Source organism: Arachis stenosperma, chromosome 10 (assembly GCF_014773155.1).
Source record: "Arachis stenosperma cultivar V10309 chromosome 10, arast.V10309.gnm1.PFL2, whole genome shotgun sequence".
NCBI classification, from domain to species: domain Eukaryota; kingdom Viridiplantae; phylum Streptophyta; class Magnoliopsida; order Fabales; family Fabaceae; genus Arachis; species Arachis stenosperma.
In genome coordinates, this window is record NC_080386.1 from 116,843,869 (window position 1) to 116,863,815 (window position 19,947).

At 38.7% G+C, this 19,947-nt stretch overlaps 1 non-coding gene across 1 annotated transcript; it reads right to left on the reverse strand.

Annotated features, from left to right (window-relative positions):
- Positions 1-18,206: 18,206 nt before the first annotated feature.
- On the reverse strand, positions 18,207-18,314 carry LOC130958226 (small nucleolar RNA R71). The gene has a single exon (XR_009077359.1). It is a non-coding gene; the product is annotated as a small nucleolar RNA R71 (small nucleolar RNA).
- Positions 18,315-19,947: the final 1,633 nt, after the last annotated feature.

Below are 19,947 nucleotides of genomic sequence, written 5' to 3' on the forward strand. Positions count from 1 at the left end.
TCCAAAAATCCGAATCTCCTTCTTCATTCTTCTACCCCTTTCTTTTTCTACTAACATAAAGGAATCTCTATACTGTGACATAGAGGATTCCTCTTCTTTTCTTGTTGTCTTCTCTTTCATATGAGCAGGAACAAGGATAAAGGCACTCTTGTTGAAATTGATCCAGAACCTGAAAGGACTCTGAAGAGAAAATTAAGAGAAGCTAAATTACAACAATCCAGAAACAACCTTTCAGAAATTTTCGAACAAGAGAAGGAGATGGCAGCCGAAAATAATAATAATGCAAGGAGAATGCTTGGTGACTTCACAAAGCCAACGTCCAAGTTTGATGGAAGAAGCATCTCCATTCCTGCCATTGGAGCCAATAACTTTGAGCTGAAACCTCAGCTAGTTGCATTAATGCAACAAAACTGCAAGTTTTATGGACTTCCATCTGAAGATCCTTATCAGTTTTTAACTGAGTTCTTGCAGATCTGTGAGACTGTAAAGGCGAATGGAGTTGATCCTGAAGTCTACAGACTCATGCTTTTCCCTTTTGCTGTAAGAGACAGAGCTAGAATATGGTTGGATTCACAACCCAAGGATAGCCTGGACTCATGGGATAAGCTGGTCACTGCCTTCTTGGATAAATTCTTTCCTCCTCAAAAGCTGAGCAAGCTGAGAGTGGATGTTCAAACCTTCAAACAAAAAGATGGTGAATCCCTCTATGAAGCTTGGGAAAGATACAAGCAGCTGACCAAAAGATGTCCATCTGACATGTTTTCAGAATGGACCATATTAGATATATTCTATTATGGTCTCTCTGAATTTTCGAAAATGTCATTGGACCATTCTGCAGGTGGATCTATTCATCTGAAGAAAACGCCTGAAGAGGCTCAAGAACTCATTGACATGGTTGCAAACAACCAATTCATGTACACTTCTGAGAGGAATTCCGTGAACAATGGGATACCGCAAAAGAAAGGAGTTCTTGAAATTGATACTCTGAATGCCATATTGGCTCAGAACAAAGTGTTGACTCAACAGGTCAACATGATCTCTCAAAATCTGAATGGATTGCAACATGTATCCAACAGTACTAGAGAGGCAGCTTCTGAAGAAGCTTATGATCCTGAGAACCCTGCCATGGCAGAGGTTAATTACATGGGTGAACCTTATGGAAATACCTATAACTCATCATGGAGAAATCATCCAAATTTCTCATGGAAGGATCAACAAAAGCCTCAACAAGGCTTTAACAATGGTGGACGCAATAGGCTGGGCAATAGCAAGCCATATCCATCATCTTCTCAGCAACAGACAGAGAATTCTGAACAAAACACTTCTAATTTAGCCAATGTAGTCTCTGATCTGTCAAAGGTCACTTTCAATTTCATGAGTGAAACAAGATCCTCCATTAGAAATCTGGAGGCACAAGTGGGCCAGCTGAGTAAGAAAGTCATTGAAACTCCTCCCAGTATTCTCCCAAGCAATACAGAAGAGAATCCAAAAGGAGAGTGCAAAGCCATTGATATACTCAACATGGCCAAATGCACAAGGGAGGGGGAGGACGAAAATCCTAGTGAGAAAGACCTCCTGGGACGTCCCTCAAGCAAGAAGGAGTTTCCTATTAAGGATCCAGAGGAATCTGAGACTCATACAGAGACCATAGAGATTCCATTGAACCTCCTTCTGCCATTCATGAGCTCTGAAGAATATTCTTCCTCTGAAGAGGATGAAGACGTGACTGGAGAGCAAGTTGCTCAATATTTAGGAGCTATCATGAAGCTGAATGCCAAGTTGTTTGGTAATGAGACCTGGGAAAGTGAACCTCCTTTGCCCATTAATGAACTGGATACTTGGATTCAGAAAATTCTACCTCAAAAGAAACAAGATCCTGGCAAGTTCTTAATACCTTGTACCATAGGCACCATGATCTTTGAAAAAGCTCTGTGTGATCTGGGGTCAGGGATAAATCTAATGCCACTCTCTGTAATGGAGAAGCTGGGGATCATTGAGGTACAACCTGCCTTGTTCTCATTACAACTGGCAGACAAGTCATTGAGACAAGCCTATGGAATAGTAGAGGACGTGCTAGTAAAGGTTGAAGGCCTTTACATCCCTGCTGATTTCATAATCTTAGACACTAGGAAGGAAGAGGATGACTGCATCATCCTTGGAAGACCTTTCCTAGCCACAGCAGGAGCTGTGATAGATGTCAACAGAGGTGAGTTAGTCCTTCAATTGAATGGGGACTACCTTGTGTTTAAGGCACATGGCCATCCCTCAGTGACAGAAGAGAGTAAGTATGAAGAACTTCTCTCAGTTCAGAGTCAAGAAGAGCCCCCACAGTCAAACTCTAAGTTTGGTGTTGTGAGGCCACAACCAAACTCTAAGTTTGGTGTTAAGATCCTATATCCAAACTCTAAGTTTGGTGTGGACAACTATACAACATTGACCTGATCACCTTGTGGCTCCATGAGAGCCACTGTCAAGCTATTGACATTAAAGAAGCGCTTGTTGGGAGGCAACCCAATTTTATTTATCTAATTTTATGTTATTCTATTTTATTGTTATTTTGTGTTTTATTAGGTACATGATCATGAGGAGTCACAAAAAAATCATAAAAATTAAAAACAGAATCAAAAACAGCAGAAAAAAAAATTTCACCCTGGAGGACGCACAGGCTGGCGTTCAACGCCAGTAAGATGCATCTGGCTGGCATTCAACGCCAGAACAGAGCACCATTCTGGCGCTGAACGCCAGAAACAAGCAACATCCTGGCGCTGAACGCCAGGAATGTGCCCAGAGAGGAAAAACTGGCGCTGAACGCCAGTAACAAGCATGAAACTGGCGTTCAACGCCAGAAACATGCTTTACATGGGCGTTGAACGCCCAGAACGTGCACCAATGGGCGTTTAAACGCCAGAATGGTGTGGAAAGGCATTTTACATGCCTATTTGGTACAGGGATGGAATTCCTTGACACCTCAGGATCTGTGGACCTCACAGGATCCCCACCTACCTCGCCCTCTCTCTCCCCATTCATGGTCATCCCTTCTGATCTTCATTCACCACTCACTTCTATCCACTCTTCCCCACTCGCCTTTACAATTCATATTCTCCTTCCCACCCAATCCCACCCATATAGCCGAATCCATCTCCCCTCACTCTCCTCCATTTTCTTCTTCTTCTTCTTCTTCTCTTCTTTCTTCTCTTGCTCGAGGGCGAGCAATATTTTAAGTTTGGTGTGGTAAAAGCATAGCTTTTTGCTTTTCCATTATCATTAATGGCACCTAAGGCCAGAGAAACCTCAAAGGGAAGACAAAAGCTTCCACCTCTGAGTCTTGGGAGATGGAAAGACTCATAATAAGCCGTCATAGCTCAGTGGTAGAACATGTGGCTGCAAATCAAGAGATCCCTGAGATACCTCAGGGGATAAATTGTCCTCCACACAAATATTAGAAGCAACTAAGGGTAGGAACACCAAAATTACTAGGAATCATTCAACAGAAGCAAGGAAGAGACATAGAGGAGCTCAAAGAGCACCATTGGACCTTCAAGAAGGCGCCACCCTCACTCAGGTGGATTCATTCCTTGTTCTTTATTTCTTTCTGTTTTTCGGTTTTTAATATTGTGTTTATCTATGTTTTGTGTCTTTACTTCATGATCATTAGTATGTAGTAACTATGCCTTAAAGCTATGAATAAATTCCATTAGTCCTTCACCTCTCTTAAAAGAAAAATGTTTTAATTCAAAAGAACAAGAAGTACATAAATTTCGAATATATCCTTGAATTTAATTTAATTATATTGATGTGGTGACAATACTTTTTGTTTTCTGAATGAATGCTTGAACAGTGCATATTTTTGATCTTGTTGTTTATGAATGTTAAAACTGTTGGCTCTTGAAAGAATGATGAACAAAGAGAAATGTTATTGAGGATCTGAAAAATCATGAAATTGATTCTTGAAGCAAGAAAAAGCAGTGAAGAAGCAAAAGCTTAAAAAAAAAGGAAGGAGCAGTAGAAAAAGCCAATAGCCCTTAAAACCAAAAGGCAAGGGTAAAAAGGATCCAAGGCTTTGAGCATCAATGGATAGGAGGGCCCAAGGAAATTAAATCCAGGCCTAAGCGGCTAAATCAAAGCTGTCCCTAGCCATGTGCTTGTGTCATGAAGGTCCAAGTGAAAAGCTTGAGACTGAGTGGTTAAAGTCGTGATCCAAAGCAAAAGAGTGTGCTTAAGAGCTCTGGACACCACTAACTGGGGACTCTAGCAAAGCTGAGTCACAATCTGAAAAGGTTCACCCAGTTATGTGTCTGTGGCAATTGTGTATCCGGTGGTAACACTGGAAAACAAAGTGCTTAGGGCCACGGCCAAGACTCATTAGTAGCTGTGTTCAAGAATCAACATGCTTAACTAGGAAAGTCAATAACACTATCCGAAATTCTAAGTTCCTAGAGAAGCCAATCATTCTAAACTTCAAAGGAAAAAGTGAGATGCCAAAACTGTTCAGAGGCAAAAAGCTACAAGTCCCGCTCATCTAATTATAATTAATATTCATTGATATTTTGGAATTTATAGTATATTTTCTTCTTTTTATCCTATTTGATTTTCAGTTGCTTGGGGACAAGCAACAATTTAAGTTTGGTGTTGTGATGAGCGGATAATTTATACGCTTTTTTGCATTGTTTTTAGGTAGTTTTTAGTAAGTTCAAGCTACTTTTAGGGATGTTTTCATTAGTTTTTATGTTAAATTCACATTTCTGGACTTTACTATGAGTTTGTGTGTTTTTCTGTGATTTCAGGTAAATTCTGACTGAAATTGAGGGATTTGAGCAAAACTCTGAAAAAGGCTGACAAAAGGACTGCTGATGCTGTTGGATTCTGACCTCCCTGCACTCGAAATGGATTTTCTGGAGCTAAAGAACTCCAATTGGCGCGCTCTCAACGGCGTTGGAAAGTAGACATCCAGAGCTTTCCAGCAATATATAATAGTCCATACTTTATTCGGAAATTGACGACGTAACTTGGCGTTGAACGCCAAGTACATGCTGCTGTCTGGAGTTAAACGCCAGAAAAACGTCATGATCCGGAGTTGAACGCCCAAAACACGTCATAACTCGGAGTTCAACTCCAAGAGAAGCCTCAGCTCGTGGATTGATCAAGCTCAGCCCAAGCATACACCAAGTGGGCCCCGGAAGTGGATTTATGCATCAATTACTTACTCATGTAAACCCTAGGAGCTAGTTTATTATAAATAGGATGATTTACTAATGTATTAGACATCTTTGGTCTCAGTTTTGTTTTATTCTTCATCCTAAGAGGCTATTGATCACGTTTTAGGGGGCTGGCCATTCGGCCATGCCTGAACCTTTTACTTATGTATTTTCAACGGTGGAGTTTCTGCACACCATAGATTAAGGGTGTGGAGCTCTGCTGTACCTCAAGTATTAATGCAATTCTATTTTCTTTTATTCAATTCTATCTTATTCTTATTCCAAGATATTCATTCGCACCCAAGAACATGATGAATGTGATGATTATATGACCCTCATTACCATTCTCACTTATGAACGCGCGTGATTGACAACCACTTCCGTTCTACATGCAACAGAGCTTGAATGTGTATCTCTTAGATTCCCCAACAGAATCTTCGTGGTATAAGCTAGATAGATGGCGGCATTTATGAGGATCCGGAAAGTCTCACCTTGTCTGTGGTATTCCGAGTAGGATCCTGGGAATCCGGAAAGTCTAACCTTGTCTGTGGTATTCCGAGTAGGATTCCGGTAATGAATGAGTGTGACGTGCTTCAGACTCGCAAGTGCTGGGCGTTAGTGACAAACACAAAAGAATCAAGGGATTCTATTCCAGTAGGCGCGGGAACCAACCAGTGATTAGCCGTGCTGTGACAGAGCGCGTGAGCGTAGTTTTCACTGCGAGGATGGGATGTAGCCTTCGGCCAGGTGATGCCTCTAGACGATTAGCCATGCGAGTGACAGCCGCAGAGGACCATTTTCCCGAGAGGATTGAAAGTAGCCATCGTCGAACGGTGAACCCCTATACACAGCTTGCCATGGAAAGGAGTAAGAAGGATTGAGTTGAAGCAGTAGGAAAGTAGGCGTTCTTGAGCCATACAGTATCTCCATGCGCTTATCTGAAATTCCCACCAATGAATCTGCATAAGTATTCTATCCCTTTTATTATTTCATCTATTTTATTATTTCTATTTTCGAAACCATAAACAAATTTAATCTGCCTAACTGAGATTTACAAGGTGACCATAGCTTGCTTCATACCAACAATCTCTGTGGGATCGACCCTTACTCACGTAAGGTTTATTACTTGGACGACCCAGTACACTTGCTGGTTAGTTGAACGGAGTTGTGAAAACAACCGATGCCATAATAATGATTTCATACAAGTACAAAAGAACATGGATCACAATTTCGTCCACCAGTGTATCAAAGGGAACCCTTTTTATGGCAACCTTCAAAAAATGTTGCCTTTTTTACAAAAAAAAAAAAGCAACTCCACGAAAGAGTTGCCTTAGAGTACCCAAACACAACGCTTTAGATAAGACTTTATGACAATACTTTTTACGAGTTGTATTTTCTAATACTTAAAGCAACACTTATTCAGATTTTTTTAAGATGCCTTTTCATATACCTAAAACAATACTTACCTAAATTTTTCTGTGTTGCCTTTTTATATATCTAAAGCAATATTTATCTAAATTTATTTGGAATTGTCTTTTTAAAAGGATATATAACACACTTTAATAAAATTTATTTATTTAAACTAAATTTAATAAATAGAAAGAAAAAATAAGCTAATAAGCTAATATATTGCATATATATTTAAATTAAAAAGTTGTTTCAAATCCAATTAAGTAAATTTTAATTACATATACTTGCAATTGCCAATTCAAATCAAAATACACATGACTAAAATAAAAAAAATACATGTTTTCTCATGAATTTTAACAAAAAAAACAAATAAATGCCTAATTTCATCATCTTCGGTTCTCTTCGTCAGTTCTTCTATAATGCTGATGTATGTCAGGGTTGATCTCCATAGTCTTCTTACTATATATGTAGCCAATCATGCTATTATCTCTCAAGGCCTGTGCCTTCATAATCCTCTCCATGTTTGCAGTCCAACCATACTCACCAGTGACCAAACAAGAAGTAACCTATTAAGCTAAACATCTTCGTATCATATAAAATACCAATCAAAGAATAAACCATATCCAATACTAAAGAAAACAACTATATAGTGTAAATGTAATACAATATAAAGATCGAAAAAGTTAAAGCATAATCATCATTCTCAATCTGAATAGGTTAATAACATTTATCAACAACCAAATTATCATAAAGATAATAAAAAGATGAATAAAAAATTAAAATATACCAGAAAAAGGTCAGAAATAGCATCTTTCAATATAAGTTTTTTTTCAATGTAATGTGGTGACCCTCATCATGTGCAATTGTATTTATCTACAAGTAAATAAATTTTTAAGTGCTTCAATATATTAGGAAGCAACCACCACTCTTTTGATTACCTACTTAAGAATCTTACCTTTGATACTCTCAACTGCCATAACGTACACAAACATGGCATTCATACCAATCCATTTCAAAGGCATGAACCATAGTTTCAAGCTCCAAATATCAACATGCAATGCAATAATCCAATGTACAAGATTTATCTTTCACTATCATGATACAATGGCAACTAGAACTTTCATAGTATATAATAATATCATTGTATAGAAGGCTGAAAATACTAATGTTGCTGCTCCAGATGTTTATCAAACATAGCTTAGTGTATACTATTTCTTATTCAAAGGAATGGCTATGGCGTACAAAGAAGTAACATGTGAGTGGTTAGAATATATAGTAAAGATATTCCAGCTGAACACTTGGTTAATTAGAGTTTACCATCAGTGAAGTGAAGAATAAGTCCTGAAGTAAGAAGAGATAAACCCAGGAGAATTTAGTGCTTCAGTCTTAAAGGATGATCCTATGGAAAAAAATCACATAACTGAAAGAGTAAGCACAAGTTGTAGAGATGTGAAAATCAAAGATTATTAGATAATCGCTTTGATTAAAAGGCTTCATCACCTGCATGTGTATGAGTACATGTCCAAAATGCAATCCAATAATTATGGACAGAATAGTTGATATTGAGCTACAATTGCATATCATAATTATATTACATGTCATCAAAACTCAAACTATGTAAAGACATTTTCAATGACAGACCTTAGAATTCCTTCCGGCTCAAAAGGAGCATAATACCATGAGGGAGCATTTTTCCTAAATGGCCCTTCGAAAGGTGATTTTTCGGTGCAAGCCTAAGAAAAAGGCAATAAGCCTTAGAATTCTCTTCCAAGCTAGATTCTTATACATGTGGTTTATTCCAATCACCTCTCTGTCTATGTATCCCACAGCATTACAAGGGGTATCTAATTTCCCTCTAACTCCACATTTCACCTAAATTTGAAGCGCACCTTAGTGGAGAAGCCAAGGAGAACCTGAAATTCAACAGAAAATCAATCAAGCCAGCCCAAACGAATTGAAATTTCAGGCTTAAGAATCATAATAGCATGCTTAATTACCTATGAACTAAGATAAATGCTCATAAGAGAATTCTAATTTTAATCTAAATTATCCTAATCAGCAAAAGCTAGTTTGACTAAATAAAATTACTAAGTAAGAATTAAACCCTAAATAAACTGTAATGAATTAAAATGGAGAATATCAAAACGAGATTTTGCAAAAACCTGAAAACTTAAGAATAGAAAAATAAGAAGGTAGGGGAGAGGAGGTTGCAGCTGCGCTATAGTGTCGCCGGAGCAATAGAGCAGTGGTGCACGAATTCCCATACTTTCGTACAGCTGTACCAGTAAGTGCACTGGGTCGTCCAAGTAATACCTGAGCGAGTCAGGGTCGATGCCACGAGGATTGTGGTTTGAAGCAAGCTATGTTTATCTTGCATGTCTTAGTCAGGCAGATCAGAAGGTTTATGTGTTTTCCTGAAAAGGGAAACTATTCTTAATTTGTATTTGTGAGTTAGAATAGAGTCAGTAATGGGAATAGAGTTGAGAATCAGAGTTGCTTTGTCTTTCTGAATTAACTCTGGTATTACTGTCTTCTCTACTTGTGAATGATCTCTTCTATGGCAGGCTGTATGTGATCAAAGCCATTACCCGTGGTCATTAATCTCCTCTGCTCCAGATCAGAAGCCATTGCATGTGGTCATCCAATCTGACGGAGGGTGAAGCTCTAGTAGTTCATTCCCTTGGCGATCCTACTCAAAACGCCATAGACAAGGTCGAATCTTCCGGATCAGAGAATGCTGCTTCTTTGGATTCTAGCCTATACCATGGAGACCCTAATCTCCCCAGAAATCGGCTTAACTAATATCTTGAGAAGTCCTCAACGAAGTCGTGGATTAACCGTATGAGAGATGTATAAACATAGTTGTTGGCTCGTGCTTTCCAGTCACGTATTCACACGAACCCAAGTATACGCAGGTGTTTGTCAGGCACGTTCATCTTAGTATGATGAACAGAGCTTATTGTTCGATCATCCTATTAACCATGTTGAAGAGTGAATATACATCTTAGAAGTAAATCAAACACAGATCGAAGAAGAAATAGTAATACTTTTATTAATTCATAGGGCTTGGCAGGGCTCCTCCCCTCAACCTAGGAGGTTTAGAAACTCATGCTGAGAGTAAAATACAATGGAAAACGAAAATAATGTGTGTCCTCCTAGATCTGTTCGAATGATTATGTGAAATACACTTTAAATACTAAACAGATGACTAGTAAAGGTAAAACAGTCTATTTAGTACTAAAATCCACTTCTGGGGCCCACTTTGTGAGTGTTGGGGCTGAGTTTTGATGTGATCTATGTGCTATGAGGCTCCTGAGGCATGAAACACTGGATAGGGGGCTCTCTCTGGGTGTTTGGACGCCAGGTCTCTCCTTTGGGCGCTAGATGCTTGGAAGGGGGCAGGAAGCTGGCGTTGGACACCAGTTTTGGGCCTTTTAATCCAAAGTAAAGTATGAACTATTATACATTTCTGGGAAGCTCTGGAAGTCAGCTTTCCATAGCCGTTGAGAGCGCTCTATTTGAACTTCTGTATCTCCAAAAAAGTTCTTCTGAGTGCAAGGAGGTCAGATCTGGACAACATCTGCAGTGCTTTCTCTGTCTCTGAATCAGACTTTTACTCCAGCTCCTCAATTTCAGCCAGAAAATACCTGAAATTGTAAAAAAATACAAAAACTCATAGTAGAATCCAAAAATGTGAATTTAACAATAAAACGTATAAAAACTTAATAAAAACCAAACAAAATATACTAAAAACTATATGAAAATGATGCCAAAAAGCATATAAAATATCCACTCATCAAGTAGCGGGGGTGGTCACCGGAACGCGTTAGAGCTCGCCAATGGAACAGAGTTTGCTATGGTTCTGTAGTCTCTGGTTCACGAAGAGGAGGAGGCGAGAAAAAAGAAGAAAAGGAACACCATGAATATAGATAGAAAAAAATTGTAGGCTCGCAGAAATATTAGTTTCGAAAAGGTAAGATGCTTGTGATTCCAAATGATAACTTCAAGGAACTAGGACATATGCTTCAATAAATATCGAGAGCTCTAACATCCGAACTACTTTAAAATCCTGCAACCGAAAAGTAACATAATCTAACAAACAAGGACCTGTAGAAAATAATCTCCAAACAATAGTTGCAATATGTTTTAACTTTCAACATGATAAAAAAAACATTATTATTCAGTTTTTTCACCTTTCTCAATTTAAGGTGGAGGAAAACAATCAAATTCATAGAGACAATAAGAGCAACTTTGCTTAATAATGCATCACTAAATACTACTATAAAGTATAGACAAGCTAAAGTGCATGAATTTAATTCTTACTGAAAACCATAGCATGGATTAAGCAGATAACAACAACCAAAATATCATCAAATGGATTCAGTATAACTCAACTAAACAACTGTACCTGAAAGTGAGAACTGTTAATGCAGCATCCAAAGCAAAAATAAGAAGCACATGTCCAGTTTCTGCTTTTAGCTCTCCAACAACCAAAATGTAGTTCTACTGTGCTAGCTGAGCCTCTGGCACCTGCAGTATGGCATAACTTTCAATTAAGACTTTTATTTGGCTAAGAGATTAGTCATAACAAAGTCAACAAATTAAATAGAAGTATATAAAAAAATTTAGCTGTAAAAACTTAGTTGTATTAAGAATTGAAAAAACTTGGTTTCTCAATATTTTGTACACAATAAAACTTAGCTGTAAACATTCCATCAAGCAGTAGATAAAAAAAATGTCAGCATTATTGTCATATCAAATGAATGAAACATTAGATTATAGCCAAAGTATCAATTCAGGAGGATTTCGTCACCTTCTTTTGAATCTTCCTATCTGTTAAATTAGCATCAACATGAAACCCATGATATAACAACTTTATCTATTACTAAAATTCAGTACATTCAGAACATTTTCATGGCAGAAATTCAGAATAAATGCATTCAAAAATTCTATTTTCATACTAAAATTCAGAACATTTCCAATCTTCATTCAGAATCAATGTATTCAGAAATTTCATTTCATAGTAAAAATCAGAAGCTTCTTACCAATATGCAGAGGAGGAGGAAGGGGGTTACAGTTGCATGTAGTGTTGTCAGAGATTGCAAAGAGGAGGAGGCAAAACAGGGGAAGAAGAGGAAGAAGGAGAGGGGTTTCTCGAAAGTGACCGCGTACGTTGAGCCGAGACAGGAGGAGGAGAAGCCGTGGAGCAGCGTGCGTGGAGAAAATGATCGTGAAGGAGAGTACCGTGCCGACGCCCGTGAAGGAGAGCAACGCGCCGATGCCTATGAAAGGAAGCACCGCACCGTTGCCGGTTGGGGTGGACAGCACCGCAAACGAGACCTGTTGTCGTATGCGAATGAGACCTGCTGCCGTTTGTATCGCTGTTTGGGTTGATTTCAAAAGTTAGGGCTTACGGTAGGTGGTAGTGATGAACTGAAGCAATTCAATAGATGGAAAGGATCTGAAGGAACTAAATGGCTTTTCTTTTTTTTCAAGTTATTTGATTGGAAAATAATTATTGGGAGGAAATATGATGAAAAATTTTCCTCTAAAATTTTTAGCTATGAATGATTTTAGGCAACTTTTTATAAAAGTTATTTATTCAATTTTTTTGATAACCCTTATAAAATGTTGTGTTTTTATTTAAAAATGTTGTCTTAAATGTTTAATATTGTAATATTTTTTAAGTGTTGCTTTAGATATCAAAGACAACAATTTTTGTGGGTGGCCAAAAAGTTTGTTATGTTTGCCTCACTCAAAGACAACTCTTAAAAAATGTTGTATTTTTCTATCTAAGGAAACTTTTATTAAATGTTGCTTCGAATAAGGGTTATCTTAGGCCAAAATTGTTGTAGTGTTAGGTGTTTAGATTCGAATTAGCTTGCAGGTATTGTTGGGTCTAGCTCACTTGAGCTATGGGTCAGGTAGGCACCCTCAAAATCTTTGTGTAATATTGAATTAGTGAACTCTATATTGATTATAGTGATAATTGTGGTGTTAGATTATAACTTGATTGTTGGTTGGAATCAAAGTGAGGATTTGGAAGCTAGATATCAAGATTTGGTGGCTAGAGAGATGTTTGGTGAGGTCTTGGAAGCTTGGAAAATGCTGAGTTGTGAGGTGTTCCGGGCGTTAAGAGGAATCGGCTAAGGTATGGTTTCGATTTCTCGTAATTAAAATATAATGTGTCGTGAAAACTTAGGCTGGATGACTTAGGATAGGTTGAATCATGTATTGGTGTATATATTGTGTCAATTATTGTGAAATAGTTGGGTTGATGATTAATGGCATGAGAAAATTGATGGTGGTGGAATAATGTAAGTTTGTGGTGTTTGATGATGTATGTATATATGTATAGAAGTTGATGATTATGTATAATGTTGTTTGGATATGAATTATTGTGTGAAGTGAATATAATTATAAATTGGTGTGTTATGGAGTAAATGAGGGGTGTTGAGGAATGATTGAACTTGGTTGATGCAGATTTGGTAAGTTTAAAGCGGTTGGAGATTTAAATGTTTTGAAAGTTAAGGTTTGGAATTTTAATGAAATCTTTTATTTTTGGCCAACTTTGGCAGGGCATAACATGGCCTACGGACCTCCGATTTTTATCGAACTTATCTAGAATAAAAATTTGGTCCAAGAGGTTTACACCGTTCGAAGGACGGATAAAAAATGTTTTAAAACAAAAAAGTTATGTGCATCGGAAGTTCGGTGTGTAAAACTAAAATTCTGCAACACTTAAACATTTTGCCTCTCCTGCAGAATCCGCGTACGCAGAACCTCGCATGCGACGCGGCCATTTTCTTCGGGTTTGGTGTCTTACGTACGCAAGCAGGTGTACGCGTACGCGAGAACTTGATTTTTGAAGGTTGCGTACGCCAAGGCTAACACGAGATGCGAGACTTCGCTTCGGGTTGCACCCCGCGTACGCGAGAAGGGGGTCGCGTACGCGAACCCTTTGTTTTTCCAAAACATAAATTTTAGTTTCTATAACCATTCTTCCGACTTTCAAAACCCTTGTAACTCTTGTTTAAAGCCTAGTAAGTAGATTTTGGGTAGTGGAGTATAATTAGGTCTGTGAAGAAGATAATCTGTTGATGAAGAAAGAGGTAAAGTGATGATGATGATGGTGGAAGTGATGTACATGTAATGAGCTTGATGGCTATGCTAAATAATGAATTATGGTTGATATTGACTATATGAATACTGATTGATTATGTGATTTGTTGCACTTCCATATATCTGAGATATGGGTTTTCCTGAGTGAAAGCAGTGGCTTGCCACCACGTGCTCCAGGTTGAGACTCAATACTCTGCTGACCCTATGTCTTAAGTGTGGCCGAACACTTGTACCTTTCCGGATGAGCTCGCCCCCGTGGATATACACCGGTGTGTGTTATATGATTATGAATGAGTATGATTTGAGATTTTAGGATGCACGACAGAGGGACAGTCCAATGGTTAGCTACAAGGACTTGTTGAGTTGGCTATATAACCGACAGATGAGACTCATTAATGATGCGTGAGCATCTTCTCTGTCTTTTCCTAGTAAATTTGCACTTGAATTGCTAAGTTTAATCAAGATTTAATATATTTTAACCACTATGAATGTTACTTTGAGTTGTGTGCAATTTTTGTTTATTTCAAGTAACATTCGGATGGATTTGACGGAGTTTTGTAACAGAAAAGGAAGAAAGCAAATGATGCTATCAACCCCGACCTCCTTGCACTCAAATAGAAATAACTTGAGCTACAGAGGTCCCATTGACGTGATCTTAGTAGCATTGGAAAGCTAACTTTCAGAGCTTTCCAACGATATATAAAAGTATACCCTTTTCTTCCATTCAATTTGGCCTCCTCCACGCTGAACTTGGGAATTTTCAAGTTCATCGTGGAGTCAAACACACAGAGGAAGAATCAACTATCATCCCACGCTGAACTTGGGATTTTCCAAGTTCAGCATGGATTCAAAGCACCAAAGGACGCGTATTTCTCCCATCCACGTTGAACTTGAGAATTCTCAAGTTCAGCGTGGACCTTAATACCCGAAGTGGTCCCCAGGCACTCATACAAGGCTGCTGATGAGCGGATAATTTGTACGCTTTTTGGCATTATTTTTAGTATGTTTTTAGTAGTTTTAGTTGAGTTCTTAGTATATTTTTATTAGTTTTTAGTTAAAATTCACTTTTCTGGACTTTACTATGAGTTTTTGTGTTTTTCTGTGATTTCAGGTATTTTCTGGCTGAAATTGAGGGACCTGAGCAAAAATCTGATTCAGAGACTGAAAAGGACTGCAGATGCTGTTGGATTCTGACCTCCCTGCACTCGAAGTGGATCTTCTGGAGCTACAGAAGCCCAATTGGCGCGCTCTTAACGGCGTTGGAAAGTAGACATCCTGGGCTTTCCAGCAATATATGATAGTCCATACTTTGCCCAAGATTTGATGGCCCAAATCGGCGTTCAAAGTCACCCTCAGGAATTCCAGCGTTAAACGCCGGAACTGGCACCAAAATGGGAGTTAAACGCCCAAACTGACATAAAAGCTGGCGTTTAACTCCAAGAAGAGTCTCTACACGAAAATGCTTCATTGCTCAGCCCAAGCACACACCAAGTGGGCTCGGAAGTGGATTTTTATGTCATTTACTCATCTCTGTACACCTGAGGCTACTATATAAGTAGGACCTTTTACTATTGTATTTGACATCTGGGTAGCTATCTTCGTGTTTTATGCTATCTTAGATCATTGGGAGGCTGGCCATTCGGCCATGCCTAGACCTTATGCTTATGTATTTTTAACGGTGGAGTTTCTACACACCATAGATTAAGGTGTGGAGCTCTGCTGTACCTCGAGTATTAATGCAATTACTATTGTTCTTCCATTCAATTCCGCTTGTTCTCGTTCTAAGATATCACTTGTTCTTCAACTTGATGAATGTGATGATCCGTGACACTCATCATCATTCTCACTTATGAACAAGGTGACTGACAACCACTTTTGTTCTACAAGCAACCAAGGCTCTAGTGAATATCTCTTGGATTCCTGATTGCACGATGCATGGTTGATCGCCTGACAACCGAGTGCTCGCCTGACAAACGAGCCAACCATTCCGTGAGATCAGAGTCTTCGTGGTATAGGCGAGAACTGATGGCAGCATTCAAGAGAATCCGGAAGGTCTAAACCTTGTCTGTGGTATTCTGAGTAGGATTCAATGATTGAATGACTGTGACGTGCTTCAAACTCCTAGCAGGCGGGGCGTTAGTGACAGATGCAAAAGTATCAATGGATTCTATTCCGGCCTGACCGAGAACCGACAGCTGAATTCCGCGTGCTGTGATAGAGCATTTGCAAACGTTTTCACTGAGAGGATGGGAGGTAGCCATTGACAACGGTGAAACCCTACACAAGCTTGCCATGGAAAGGAGTAAGAAGGATTGGATGAAGACAGTAGGAAAGCAGAGAGACGGAAGGGAAGGCATCTTCATACGCTTATCTGAAGTTCCTACCAATGAATTACATAAGTACCTCTATCTTTATCTTTATGCTTTATTCGTATACCACTATACCCATTTGAGTCTGCCTGACTGAGATTTACAAGGTGACCATAGCTTGCTTCATACCAACAATCTCCGTGGGATCGACCCTTACTCGCGTAAGGTATTACTTGGACGACCCAGTGCACTTGCTGGTTAGTTGTGCAAAGTTGTGTAGTGATCACAATTTCGCGCACCAAGTTTTTGGCGCCGTTGCCGGGGATTGTTTTGTGTATGGACAACTGACGGTTCATCTTGTTGCTTAGATTAGGTATTTTTCTTCAGAGTTCTTAAGAATGAATTCTAGTGTTTCAAGGTGATGTTCTTATCATCACCAAAGCTGATGGATTATCATCAATTTAGCTCTTAAATGCAATGTCCTGCTGAAGCTTGCCTATTCATGTCTAATTCCTTTAGACTGAAGCTTTAGACTAACATTGCATGATTCCTGGAATTCTCATTAAGAATTTTGATACCTTTATTTTCTTCTTCCACTAAATTTTCGAAAAAGCATAAAAAAATTACAAAATCATAAAAACCAAAAATATTTTATGTTTCTTGTTTGAGTCTAGTGTCTAATCTTAAGTTTGGTGTCTTGCATGCCTTGTTTATTTGATCTTGGTTCTATTTTCAAGTCAATAGTACAGGGAACTGAAGATTCAGAACATGCAGCAGAGGAATTACACAGAAAAAGCTGGGCGTTCAAAACGCCCAGTGAAGAAGGACAGACTGGCGTTTAAACGCCAGCCAGGGTACCTGGTTGGGCGTTTAACGCCCAAAAAGGTAGCATTTTGGGCGTTAAACGCCAGAATGGATACCATTCTGGGCGTTTAACGCCAGGATGGCACAAGGGGAGGATTTTGTTTTCAAAATCAATTTTTTTCAAGTTTTCAAAGTTTTTCAAAATCAAATCTTTTTCAAATCATATCTTTTCAATCAAATGTTTTCAAAATTAATTTCTTTCCTTTTTCAAAGATACTTACTAACAATTAATGATTTGATTGAACATTTTAAGTATGTTGCCTTTTCTGTTGAGAAAGGTTTAATGTTTGAATCATATCTTTTCTTGTTAGGCAAGTCATTAATTTTTAAAATCAAATCTTTTTTTTAAATTGTTTTCAAAATCATATCTTTTCAATCATATCTTTTTAAAACCATAACTTTTCAATCATATCTTTTTAATCACATCTTTTTCAAAATAGTTTTCAAATCATATCTTTTTGATTTCTAATTTCAAAAATCTTTTTCAAAAATTTCTTGATCTCTTTCTCACTCTTGATTTTCGAAAATTAATTAAAGTTTTTCAAAAATGTTTTCAAATTATTTCACTTGATTTTCGAAAATTTCTTCCTCTCTTCCCACATCCTTCTATTTATGGAGTACCACTCCTTCTCAATGCACAATTCGAACTCTATCTAATTAAGTTCGAATTCTTCTACCTCTTCTTTCTATTTTTCTGTTCCTCTGACACCTCAAGGAATCTCTATACTGTGACATAGAGGATTCTACATTTTCTTGTTCTCTTCTCTTTCATATGAGCAGGAACAAAGACAAAGGTATTTTTGTTGAAGCTGACCCTGAACCTGAAAGGACCTTGAAGCGAAAACTAAGAGAAGCTAAGGCACAACTCTCTGTAAAGGACCTAACAGAAATCTTCAAAGAAGAAGAAGACATGGCAGCCGAAAACAACAATAATGCAAGGAAGGTGCTGGGTGACTTTACTGCACCTACTCCCGACTTCTATGGGAGAAGCATCTCTATCCCTGCCATTGGAGCAAACAACTTTGAGCTTAAGCCTCAATTAGTTTCTCTAATGCAACAGAATTGCAAGTTCCATGGACTTCCATTGGAAGATCCTCATCAGTTCTTAGCTGAATTCTTGCAAATCTGTGACACTGTCAAGACTAATGGGGTAGACCCTGAGGTCTACAGACTTATGCTATTCCCTTTTGCTGTAAGAGACAGAGCTAGGACATGGTTGGACTCACAACCTAAAGAAAGCCTGGACTCATGGGAAAAGCTAGTCAATGCCTTCTTGGCAAAGTTCTTTCCACCTCAAAAATTGAGTAAGCTTAGAGTGGAAGTCCAAACCTTCAGACAAAAGGATGGAGAATCCCTCTATGAAGCTTGGGAAAGATACAAACAATTGATCAGAAAATGTCCTTCTGACATGCTTTCTGAATAGAGCATCATAGGTATTTTCTATGATGGTCTCTCTGAACTATCCAAGATGTCTTTGGATAGCTCTGCTGGAGGATCTCTTCATCTGAAGAAGACACCTACAGAAGCTCAAGAGCTAATTGAAATGGTTGCAAATAACCAATTCATGTACACTTCTGAAAGGAATCCTGTGAACAATGGGACAAATCAGAAGAAAGGAGTTCTTGAGATTGATACTCTGAATGCCATATTGGCTCAGAATAAGATATTGACTCAACAAGTCAATTTGATTTCTCAAAGTCTGTCTGGAATGCAAAATGCACCAAGCAGTACTAAGGATGCTTCATCTGAAGAAGAAGCTTATGATCCTGAGAACCCTTCAATGGAAGAGGTGAATTACCTAGGAGAACCCTATGGAAACACCTATAATTCTTCATGGAGAAATCACCCAAATTTCTCATGGAAGAATCAAGAGAGACCTCAACAAGGTTTCAACAACAATAATGGTGGAAGAAACAGGTTTAGCAATGGCAAGCCTTTTCCATCATCTTCTCAGCAACAGACAGAGAATTCTAAGCAAAACCCCTCTGACTTAGCAACCATGGTCTCTGATCTAATCAAAACCACTCAAAGTTTCATGACTGAAACAAGGTCCTCCATTAGAAATTTGGAGGCACAAGTGGGACAGCTGAGCAAGAAAGTTACTGAACTCCCTCCAAGCACTCTTCCAAGCAACACAGAAGAAAATCTAAAAGGAGAATGCAAGGCCATCAACATGGCCGAATTTGGAGAGGAAGGAGAGGAAGTGAACGCCACTGAGGAAGACCTCAATGGGCGTGCACCAACCTCCAATGAGTTCCCTAATGAGGAACCATGGGAATCTGAGGCTCAAAATGAGACTATAGAGATTCCATTGGACTTACTTCTGCCTTTCATGAGCTCTGATGAGTATTCCTCCTCTGAAGAGGATGAGTATGTCACTGAAGAGCAAGTTGCTAAATACCTTGGAGCAATCATGAAGCTAAATGACAAGTTATTTGGAAATGAGACTTGGGAGGATGAACCTCCTTTGCTCACCAAAGAACTGGATGACTTGTCTAGGCAGAAATTACCTCAAAAGAGACAAGATCCTGGGAAGTGCATGGATGAATCTATCATCCTTGGCAGACCCTTCTTAGCCACAGCAAAGGCTGTGATTGATGTTGATGGAGGTGAACTGATCATTCAAGTGAATGAAGAATCCTTTGTGTTTAAGGCTCAAGGATATCCCTCTGTCACCATGGAGAGGAAGCATGAAGAGCTTCTCTCAAATCAGAGTCAAGCAGAGCCCCCACAGTCAAACTCTAAGTTTGGTGTTGGGAGGCCACAACCAAACTCTAAGTTTGGTGTTGAACCCCCACATTCAAACTCTAAGTTTGGTGTTGGGAGGTTCCAACATTGCTCTGAATATCTGTGAGGCTCCATGAGAGCCCTCTGTCAAGCTACTGACATTAAAGAAGTGCTTGTTGGGAGGCAACCCAATGTTATATTTTATCTATTTTCTTTTGTTATTTTTTGTTATTTTGTAGGTTGATGATCATAAGAAGATACAAAATCAATTGAAAAAAACAAAAACAGAATGAAAAACAGGAAGAAAAACAGCACACCCT